The sequence below is a fragment of the Platalea leucorodia genome (genome assembly GCF_965183815.1).
Source record: "Platalea leucorodia genome assembly, chromosome: 1".
In the NCBI taxonomy this organism is placed as follows: Eukaryota; Metazoa; Chordata; class Aves; order Pelecaniformes; family Threskiornithidae; genus Platalea; species Platalea leucorodia.
The window spans coordinates 8231959-8243241 of record NC_138823.1 but is presented as its reverse complement, the minus strand read 5'-3'; positions in this window follow the sequence as shown (position 1 = coordinate 8243241).

Here is an 11283-nt window from a genome sequence, read left to right as displayed (position 1 = left end):
GTTACTCCCAGGGAGATTCCAATTGGACATGAGAGGAAAATTTTTCACAATGAGAACAGTCGATCACTGGAATAATCTCCCCAGGGAAGTGGTTCACTCCGCTACGCTGAACACGTTTAAGACTCAGCTGGAGATGGTGCTGGGCCATCTCGTCTAGATTGTGCTAGAAAGGTTGGACCAGATGATCCCTGAGGTCCCTTCCAACCTGGGATTCTATGATTCTATGAATCCTTCCCTCCTCTCCAGAGGGAGAAAGGAAATCTTCACACGTGAATTCAAGCACTACCTTTTCTCTGCACACACATACACAAGCCAAGCTAGTGCTGTCATAGTTTGCCTGCTCCTTTCCATCTCTTGTGTTCTTCCTTATCCCACAGTGCTCCACTCTTCCCCAAGGATCAAGCTGCTTCCTCAGTCCCACAACTACAGCACGTTCCCATTGTTTGGGGACCATATGGGCAATTTCATTGACTTTCTCCAAAATATTTGGCATAGATACCATACATGTAATATGTGTAACATATGGAGAGCTGCTTATCTCAATGCCTCAGCGCACAATGTGTGCATAAATTTTTTATGTGCAAGTACTTCGCTTCAAACACTTTCAGCTGTGAAAAGGTTACGCGCACGCTGCGTGCAAGCTGTGCAAGGTCAGTGTGAGACTCTGGGTTTAAACCCTGTTTCATGAAAGGTGTATGCATTAACAAAACTATGTATTGCAGGCTCTAAGTTGAGATAAGTACGCAGGCATGATATTTAAAGACACTATCAATTAGAAATTACACTGCATCTTTCATCTACGCTGCATGCAGAACACACTGTGTACTTTCTATGTGCCGCATATCTGTCAGAGCTCCAAAATGACAGTTTCAAGCGACTTTTAATCAGAAATACTCATTCAGAAATACAATGCGATATTCATCAGAAATGCGTACTGAGATGTATTCACCAAACCCTTCCTGAAGATGGATAAAAGGTATGGTTTCCCTCCCTTTGAAATGCATGATGCCTTTCTCCCAGAGTATTAACAAACCAGTTTAAATCCTATCACGGCAAGACCAAGATCTGCAGGGTGAAGTCATACGTGGTCTGGGTCTTCCTCATTTGAAGGCAGAGATCTAATAAGGAAATTATTTTAAAGAGAGCTGTTTAACTATCACTGAATTTGTGACATGGCTTATTTCTTATCAGCCCAACTGGATTTAGTGTTGTATTACCGACTGCCAGGAAAACACTCAAATTTGGTGATATTCAGGGCAGGAGTGTTGGGGTGGAAGGCAGCTCTTGCTGAGGTGCAGCGTGGTGTGTGCAGGGTTAGGTGCTGACCTGCCCGCGGAGGGTAACGCCAGCCTGTCCCAGGGAGCCCGCGTGTGGATCTGCTGGCTTTGCACAGCGGTTCTGGTAGGTCCTAGCTCTGCCGGAGCTTGCTTTTTGATGGGTCTCTTTTTAATTCCAGTCTCCAAAGCACGAGCCTGACTGTGGCCAGCTTGCAGGGCTACAGAGGGGATGAGTTTGACCAGTCAGCAGCAACCAGGAGCAACCTTATTCTAAGGTAACAGACAGCCACCTGGGGCCAACGCGACTCAGCCACGACGGGCTGCATATTAAGACACCAGGACTTGGGCCTTCATATTTGTGACGCTGGAAAACTGCAGCGTCAGTGTTACTGATCCCCCCACAAACTCCCTCTTGAGTCAAATCAGGAGGAAGACTTTGAACTGCAAACTCTTGGGAAGGGCATAAATAAATACGCCACCAGGGATACGTCGATAGGACACCAGCGTGTGCTCAGGGAAATGGTTTCATTCCTGCACATCTCCTATTGCCCTCCCGTTCAGCAAGGACAGTACCTCCTTTTCTCCCAGGGGGTCAAACGGTGTCAGCAGTGCTTGCGTGCCGTATATTGGCATAGGTAGATACAGTCCTTGGCTTGAGTAAATTCATGTAAAATCCACTTATTTGGCATTTTTATCCATGAAATCTTAAAAATGCCAAGATAAGCCCGTAATGACTAATAGGACGTGACGGAGAGGAGATGGCGCAACAATGTAGGTGAGGGAGGAGATGGAGAAATCAATCCTGAGGAAGGATCTGGCACTCGCAAAGCATGAGAGAGCCAGAGCTCATCGGTTCAAATATAATCTCCCAGAAAGGGAGAGAGGAAAAAAAAAAAAAACCAACGTCTCTCCTTCTTGCACGGACAATGCCGGACTCCCGCGCCTGATTTCCATGAGAAAGGCCACTTCTGGCATTGACATTCTGCGGCATCGTGTCCCTGCCGCAGACCTCCTCCTCCATGCGAGGCTGAAAGAGGAGGGGAGGAATAAACTCTGCTTTCCAAAAGGGCTGGAGCTGCCAAAGAGGCCCATGGAAAGCCAATTGTGCAATGAGGGAAAACGGGGAGAGAGGATCCTTGCTCGTCGATGCAGTGAAACGTCTGCCGAAAATAAGCGGGAGGAGGGCTAAGAGGCATTTTGATGCATTTATACAGACTTCGAGTGAGCGCTGGTTGAAAGCGAAATCGTTGACAAGGACGCTGATGTAGGGTTGATTTTGAATACTGGAGCGTTGCGCTGAAGTCTTTCCTTCATATGCATAACATCCATAAGTGCTGCTGATTTCAAATCCCGGCTCACACAGAGTTTTTATGAGTACTTTTCCTTCTTAGATCTTGGAGGGCTTTACAAAGGAGAGCTATAAATAAGACAGATGGGAAAGTGAGGAATAGAGAGGGGCTTTTAAAGGGCAGTAGATTGTTTCTTTAAGGGTTTCTGTGTATAAGAACTAGATAAGAACCGTCATCTTACTGAATATAAAATATTTTGCAGTGGCACACTGTGCCAAATTACTTGTGCATACATATTTATGTTATTAAGGGAAAGTTTTGTCGTGCTGCGTACAAATTGTTTCTAGCTAAGCTTTTGGAAAATACAAAAAGAAAAGCATTTAATGTTAGATTTTAACATAGCGTATGCATGTTTTAGGCACTTTTAAATTGAACAGATCAAAGCCTTTTATTCCTAAATGCCAGAAATCCAGTGATATTTGTGTAACTATGTAATTTGACCTGTCTGTTTTACATGTTCCCAAGGGTTTATTATAGGCAGCTTTCAAATTAAGTGGGCTGGAACATTTGATGCTCTCTTCCCTGGTTTTCAAAGCCTGTGCAGAGCCCATACTGTGTGACTGACACTGCTGTTAAAGTGGTAGCGTTTTAGTTTTATCACAAGGTACCCAGCGTGGCGAGGGAATGGAGATTACCCTCATCCTGATTCCGGCTCTGCCACTCCAGGGCAGCCATTTCATGTCTGCCTCCTTCATCTTTCCCCTCTGTGGAGCTGGGTACAATATTTCCTTATCCTCCAAGGTGTCACAAAGCTTAATTAACCTTGAGAAAAGGAATGAGTAAATTGCAAACAGGAGGGACAGAGCGGGGAAGGCCCCGGCAGTTTAAGCATCTCTGTGTTCATACTCACCTGCGTGGGGCCATTTTACCTCTGATCCTCCGCGACGCCGTGAACTCGGCGAGTTTGGGAGAGCCTCAAATACTTGCCCGGCGTTTGAAATAACATTATTATATAACCGTGAGGCAGCCATAGGCTGACGGCTTAGTAATGTTTTATGCAGCAATCCTTTCACCCAACGGTGACCTTGTAACCGGATAATAAAAGCCATATTGCACTGGCAATTGCACTTGCGCTGCCCCGATTTACATTGCAGTAGCACCTAGAGGCCCCGTTGTGTAGGGCACAATAAGACTCTCTCTGTCTGGAAGAGACTGAAAGTGGGAGGGGAAGCAGTAACAGAAGCAAAATGTTTGTCTCAAGGTCATGCATCAGAAAAGTAACTCTGGCAGGAGAAAAACTCAGGCCTCCCAAGTACTATGCCATGTAAACAGTGGCTTTTAGGGAAAAAAGGACATATTTCCTTCTAGGAATATAAATATAAAACGCTGTGAGATCACAATGTCTGCAGCAGGATTTGCCCTTTGTTTATTCTTCTGGCTGTAGAAGGGCTTGTCTGGTAGTTTTGGGGTTGGTTTGTTTGGGTTTTTTAGACATTTTAGGCAAATATTAAATTGCAATTAAATTGTCAGTGTCTTCATGGGAGGCATGATTTTATCTGAAGCACATTATGATTTTCCTAATAACAGACCCAAAGGATCAACATTTCTCTTTTGGATTATTCTTTGTTTGAAAAGTTAACTGTTCCTGAAGTAATGCTTGCTGGTTTTGCAGTGGTCTTTTTTGTAGGTCATGAAACAATAAATCTTCAAGTCACATCAGCCTACTTTCTACCCCGTGTGTTTCTGTATCACTATCAGCTCTGCTTTGGTTTGATCTAACCAGATGGTATCTCACAAGATGCTAGACATGAATATTTCATACGGTTTAGAAACTGTTTTGCCTCACTCTTCAGTGGTAAAACGTGTTGATTTAAGACTTTTCACAACTTGAGATATTTTCTGGCACGGTGCCATAACTCAGGCCAAAGACAGCCGAGCATTGTTGTCATCTCACAATGTGGGAAGCAGAGGATGTTTTGGACCACTGGAAAAATGGAGCTGACATTTTCCGTTAGGAGAAAAAAAAGCATTTGTCAGGCAGCAATCTTCCAGTCTAGCTGTACTTAGGTTACCTTTTCTGGACATAATGTGGAAAGTCAGAGGCATTAGATCAATGCAATTTTTGATCCATTGAATCAGCAGCCAAGTTAATCTCACATCTCTGAGCCAGTGAACGCTTTGTTTTCGTTCAAAGTTGGTCTTACTTCAGTTCAGGCCATTTCTAACACCGTTTTCTTATTTACAGTATCAAAGCCTTCAGCCACTGTATCCTGTGATATAAATCAATTAACAATCACCCACCTTTATCATTTTTCACTCAGACTTTGCTTTTACTTCTCTTTGGAGACATGAGCGTTTTCTTTTTTCTAGGTCTGCATTGTTCGTAGTGGATAATCAATATCAAGTTGCAAGTGTTGCACTGAAACTCTGGAGCTTGCAAAACCGGTTTATTTGGTTTCTTCAGCCACACATGAAAATTTTTATTTTATCTGTAAGCCTTCTCAGGGGTGATCCAGTGCCAGATTAAGACACACAGAGCTTGATTCAGTTGCCCGCACATAGAACTTCAATGCAATTTAAGATGTCCTAGAGGACTGCCTAACCTCCAGCGCCTGCTTCAGAAGGTCACAAGTCCATTGTAGATCCTGTGTAATTTCTGCCAGTCCCATAAATACATCCGAGATACCCTGGGGCGTCTCCGATGACACCTGACACTTGCATATCGATTGGTTAAATGTCAGTGTCTGTGTGTGGGCATCTACCTCTGAGCTGGGTGTCTAAATTCCCATTAGAGTCAATGGAGATCCAGTCAGCAGAGACTAGAGAGCGTCCAGTTGACCAGACCTTAAGTGTCCACTTTAGGGTATATAATCATTGTGCTACTCTGCTTGACTTTCAGATGATGCATTTTTCAGAGCAGGATGTGTTTTGCTCTTTAGTGAGCACGCTGGCAAGTAATTTAAACACTCTTTGCACACCAGGCAACAGTCACACATAGAAGGACTGGGGATCTGGGACTTTCTTTCCAGCTAGAAGGCCGACACCTCAAAAAGGAAGGCAAATTCCCAAGCAAAAAATCCTCCTTAACCCAGCTGTGCTGCTTCTCTGTCCCCTAACACATGCTTTGCAGTCTCCTGGAGTCTTTGATGGTCCATTCATAAAAATGAGCAGTTGTAGTCCCTCAAGCCACACTTTATATCAATGTTTACCTGCTCATGTTTAATTTATGTTCTCCATCATACGATACTCTTGTTAGGCACATGCTCCACACAGAATCTGGTAGGTGTAGATTCCCATGTAATATCAATTTGCAGGTAAGTAGTATCAGCCCCTCTTCAGGAAGACATGGGAGGCAAGCGGTCAATGGTGGTGGAAGAAGAGCTGGGAGTTGAAGTCAGAGATCTGGGATGATAGGGAAGATCGAGCAGGTGTAGCACAGGGCAGAGGAAAAGAAATAAGGAGGAAGAGTGAGATGGATGGGATAACATGGAGATAAAGGAGAAGAGGGAATAACAGGTATGCTGCTTCAGAGGCAGTGTCAGACGATGCTGGAAAAAACAGAGGATAAAGCACAGAAGAAAGGCGTTGGTCCGTTGGCTGGACTACAGTGTCTCCCCAGGACACCAGGGGAACAAAGAAGGAAGAACAGCGTTGAGATTAACAATAGATTTGTGAAAGCAAAAGAAAACAGTTAGGCTATGTTTACTAAAGCAATTTAAAAAGCAGTGTAATTTTGCCCTTATGGCACAACAGCATGGGGGGTACAGCATCTCTGCCCTCCGACACACCAGCCCTGCAGGGCCAGAGGCAGAGCAGCTCCTGGGTGACTGAGTCCCATCGTCTGCTATTACAAAGACACATGATCTGGTTCAAAACCTGTCAAACTCTGTCAGAAAAATAGTTTGGATGACCCCCCCCCCAACACGCTGCAGCTGTTAGTCAGCCTTAGGACATCCCCGTTTGGCTGGTTAGAAATCTTCTGGACTAATTTTTTTCTAAGCCAATTTATACCACTTGTTTTTGCACCAGAATTGGCTTTTCACTTAAATAGTTCTCCCCAGTGCTTCCCTCCCTGCTGTATTTATAGAAAGCAGTCATGTTCCCTTGCAGCCACTCTTATGCCAGACTAAACAAGATTCGTTATGAAACAGGACATTATAAAATAGAGTCTCCATTCCCATGGTCCTTCAAAAAGTCCTTCCTTTCACCTAGTCCACACTGAATTTGTCTGTTCTGAACTCAGGCAGTCAGATGTGGTCACAGTTTTTCAGAGAGGCTGAATGGGCGGCAGCATTTTCTTGAGACCATATGTGCACACCACAGGTCTCCAAGACCTGCTTTCAGCCTTTCCAGTCATTATGCACTTACAGCATCCATAGCAGCTATCAGTCATCATCCCTACATCCCATTTCTGCTCTTCCCAATGGAGTACTTGAGGGGACGTGGGTTTTCAGATTCAGCCGTTCCCCCCAACAGAGGCAGGACCCTGCAGATCCTCTCGCTGGTGGTAGCTTGCCTCCAGGGAGGCAGTGATTCCCACTCCTCCTCACTTCTAGAAGTGCAGAGGCCTTTTGCAAAGATGAGTTGGATTCACATCCGTATTTAAGATGGCAGCTCTCAGCTCCTGCTTAGTTTTGGATCTACCACCTGTGTCCAAGCCCCAAAAGCTTGGAATGCATGGGGAAAAGATGCTGCCACACAGCTGAGCAGCACTGTTGGGGGTCTGTGAAGGATCCCAGGCCCACCAGCCCTCCAGCAATTGTAGGAACACAGCAGTAGTTCCTCAGCTATACCTTTGCTGCAAGGAGCATTCCCTACTATGCTTCCCTTGAAAAGACAGCAGCAGGGTTTTTTTCCAAAAAGCATAACAAAACAAAATAAATGTTCAAAATAAAGAAGGTGTGATCCCTCAGGTCATCTATCTTTATGATCTTACCAACTTTCTTTATACCACCTTTGTCGTTATTGCAGTTTTTCCTCAAGAGGACTTAACCTTCAAACTCCTTATTCCAAACATTGGAACTCTTTTGCAGTGCCTGCAAATATTCTTCCTGACTTATATTACTTTCCTTACTTATCAAAACTAGTCAGCCACATTTTTGTTTTACAGCTCTTATAATCACAGAGTGGTTGAAGTGCTGGTCAGAAGAGACTTCTGGAGGTCTCTGGTCCAACCACTTGGTCAAAGCAGGGCTCTGGCTAGCACTTGGTGGGGTCAGCCATGGCTTTGTCCTACGAAGCCATGAAAACCTCAAGGACAGAGAACCCACAGCCACTCTGGGAAGCCTGTTACAGGGCTTCACCATCCTGCTAGTGAAAGTTTGTCATTGTGTCCAACCTGAATTTTCCATGCTGCCTTTTGTGGCCATCGCTCTTCCTTATCCTGTCTGCCAGTGCTGAGAAAGCATTTGGCTTGACTGTCTTTGTAGTTCGCATCTTGGTAGCTGTAGACAGCTCTTCGATGGTCCCTAGCCGCCTTTTCCAGAGACAACAGGCCCGTCTCCCTCAGCCTCTCCCTGCGAGTGATGCCCTTGAGGCCTTTGACCACCTTGGTAGCCCAGGGCTGGACCCTCCGTGGTTCCTCAGCATCCTCCTTGAAGTGGGGGTCCCCAGCTGAGCACCCGGTGTCTGCAGAGCGGCCTTGCCCGTGGCAGGCAGAGGAGGGACAGCGTCCCTTCCCTGCGGTCCTCTCTGCGCTTTGCCTTCTCTGCAGTGCGACGCTGGCTCCTGTTTGAGCTGGCTTCTGCCCCAGCACCTGGGCCCTTTCCAGCAGGGCTGTTGCTCAGCCAGCTCTCCCCAGCCTGTGCTGATGCGTGGGGTTCTTCTGCCCTGGGTGCAGGGCTTTGCGCTTTTCCTCCTTGAACCCAATGAGGTTTCTTTTGGCCCCGTCCCCGGGTTTCTCATGGTCTGTCTCTGTTGGTGGAAGCGCTGCCATTCACTCTGCCTGCCTCCACTTTACGGTGAGCTGCCAGTTTGCTGAGGGTGCAGTCTGTGCCATCTTCCTGGTTGCTGAGGAGTGCGTTTGGAGCCCTGTGGGGGCCCCCGGGGCCCTCCCTTGCCAGCTTGCAGCTGGACGTTCAGCCGTTGGTTGCAGCCACGTGAGCCAGAGATCCAGCCAGTTTTCCAGCTCAGCTTCCCTCCTGTTCTTTGAGCTTGGGCTTCCTCAGCTCCCAGCTGAGACTGCGGTGGGAGACTGTCTCAAAAGCTGTCCTAAAGTCAGTCTTACTTGGGTGCAGTGGGATAACCTTGGCCAGCAGCCAACACCCCTTCAGCTGCTCTCTCAGTTCCCCTCCTTAACAGGACAGGGAGAGGAAAGAGGATGAAAAAGTGAGAGATAAAGAAAGGGAGATCATTTACCAAGTATCGTCACAGGCAAAACAGACTCAAGTTGGGGAAAATTAATTTCATTTGTTGCCAGTTAAAATAGATTCAGGTATTGAGAAAGAAAGAGAAAAAAAAAAAATGACCCTTTCCCACCCTAACCTCTTCCAGTCCCAGCTTCACTCCTTTAATCCTGACTCCTCTCCCTGCAAGTGGTGCAGAGGGTGGGGATGGGGGTTGCATTCTATCACAGCATATCTCAAGTTGGAAGGGACCCATAAGGATCATTGAGTCCATCTCCCTGCTCCTCGCAGGGCTACATAAAATTAAACCATATGACTCAGAGCATTGTCCAGATGCTCCTTGAACTCTTGACAGGCTTGGTGCCATGACCACTTCCCTGGGGAGCCTCTTCCAGTGACTGACCACCCTCTCAGTGAAGAACCTTTTCCTAATGTCCAGTCGGAACTTCCCCTGATGCGGCTTCATTCCATTTCCTCGTGTCCTATCGCTGGTCACCAGAGAGAGAGGAGATCAGCACCTCCCCCTCCACTGCTCCCCTTGAGGAAGTTGTAGACTGCGGTGAAGTCAGTCCACCCCAGCCCCTCTCGCCCGCTCCTCCCTCCTCACACCTCTCCCCGCTCCAGCGCGGGCCCTTCCCCGGGCTGCAGTCCTTCAGGGACAACCTGCTCCCGCCTGGGCTCTCCACGGCCGCAGCTCCTGCAGGAAAGATCCCCCTGCTGCGGCCTGGGGCCCTCCCCGGGCTGCAGGCTGGGGCTCTGCTCCAGCGGGGGCTCTGCAGGGCTGCAGGGGATCCCTGCTGCGGGCCTGCAGCCCCTCCTGCCCTCCTCCTCCTGCGCCCTCGGGCTGCCTCTGCTGCTGCTCCCGCCTTGGCTTCCTCCTCCTCTGCCTGGGCCGCCTTTGGCCCTTTCGGCAACCTGGTTTCCCTCCCCCCGGCGCCCCCAGCTTGGCTGAGGGGCTCAGCTGTGTCCTGCGGTGGGGCCCTTGGAGCCGGCTGGGACCGGCTGGGACCGGCTGTGTGCGGCACGGGGCAGCCCCGGCCTCTCCTCACAGAGGCCGTCCTGAGGCCCCCATGCTACCAACACCTGGACGTGGCCAAACCCTGCCAACAGCGGCACGCTGGGCCGTTTGACTTGCATCAAAGCCGCCCCTCAGCTCATCACAGGAGGCTCGTCAGGCAAGATCTGCCCTTGAGAAGTTTTCATTGACTATTTCACAAGTGGAGAGCATACAAAGGAAAACTTACTTAGAAAATCTTTAACACTGAAGTCTCTCACCCAGAACATCCAATTTTCTCTATTTTAAAAATTGATTTTCTAATTTGTGTTCTAATAAAAACAAACTCTTCATAGTCAACTCTTTTTGTCGTTTGGTGTGCTCACTTTGAGGACAATTTGCAAGTGGATCTGCACTAAGGCTTTGGCTCTGCTCTGGTCCCATCACAGAGCGTCAAACCTGCCATCACATCTCGCCCTTGTCACACCTCTGCTCTCCTGCTACATGTGCCAGAAGGATTTTGCTGGAGATCATTATAGTGTCTATTCACTTCTGAGTCCCCTCTACAATACAGTCATCTGTCTCACTGAAAACTGAAAAAAAAAAAGTGTTCTTTCTGGTTTTAGACCATAATTAGATTATCTTTAGTTATTACTCCACTCTCTCTGCTGAATAGATATGCTTTTACCCTCTTTTTAATTATAAGGCTAGAAATCTTGTACTGTGATATATCTTTTGTCTTGCTATGTTAACTTTTCTCTCTAATGTTTCCCTAGATCAGAACAACATCTGTGTACACCACGGAGGCCATGGTTCCTATCATTTTTTGATGAATGGACCTCTACCAACCTTCAGCGTTCCTCGCAGAACACCGTGCACCACTATTACCTAAAAATTAATTGGAAACATTATTGGAAACATTGCTTAATGCAGCTCCAGAGACTGGCTGTGAATTAATTGCTATGGCTAACTGTACCCCATCCAAATTTCTTCTGAAAAACCTCAGGTGCTGAGGACAGACTGGATGGAGACCAGAGGGAGTGATCCAGCCACAGCAACTGAGCTGTGGTCCTGAAGGGCCATGTGTGATGCTCTGTTTTACTGTATCAGACCCCTGCTGATGGGGTTATATCAAATACACAGAAATTTTTGGTATCAGCCATTTCCCCGTAGTCTCTTTCTTTTGTACGAAGTAGATCATATTCGTTCATTTACCTACTTGGTTAATTATTTCAGGTTTCTGAAAGCATTCTGCTGTTTTTTTCTACAGTGATCAGTGAGGCAAAATCTACAAAATAAAAAACATTGGGGCCATTATCTTGCTCAGGGGGGACTGGTGTGGTTGGCTACAGTTATATTTTTAAAATTCTACCATCCAA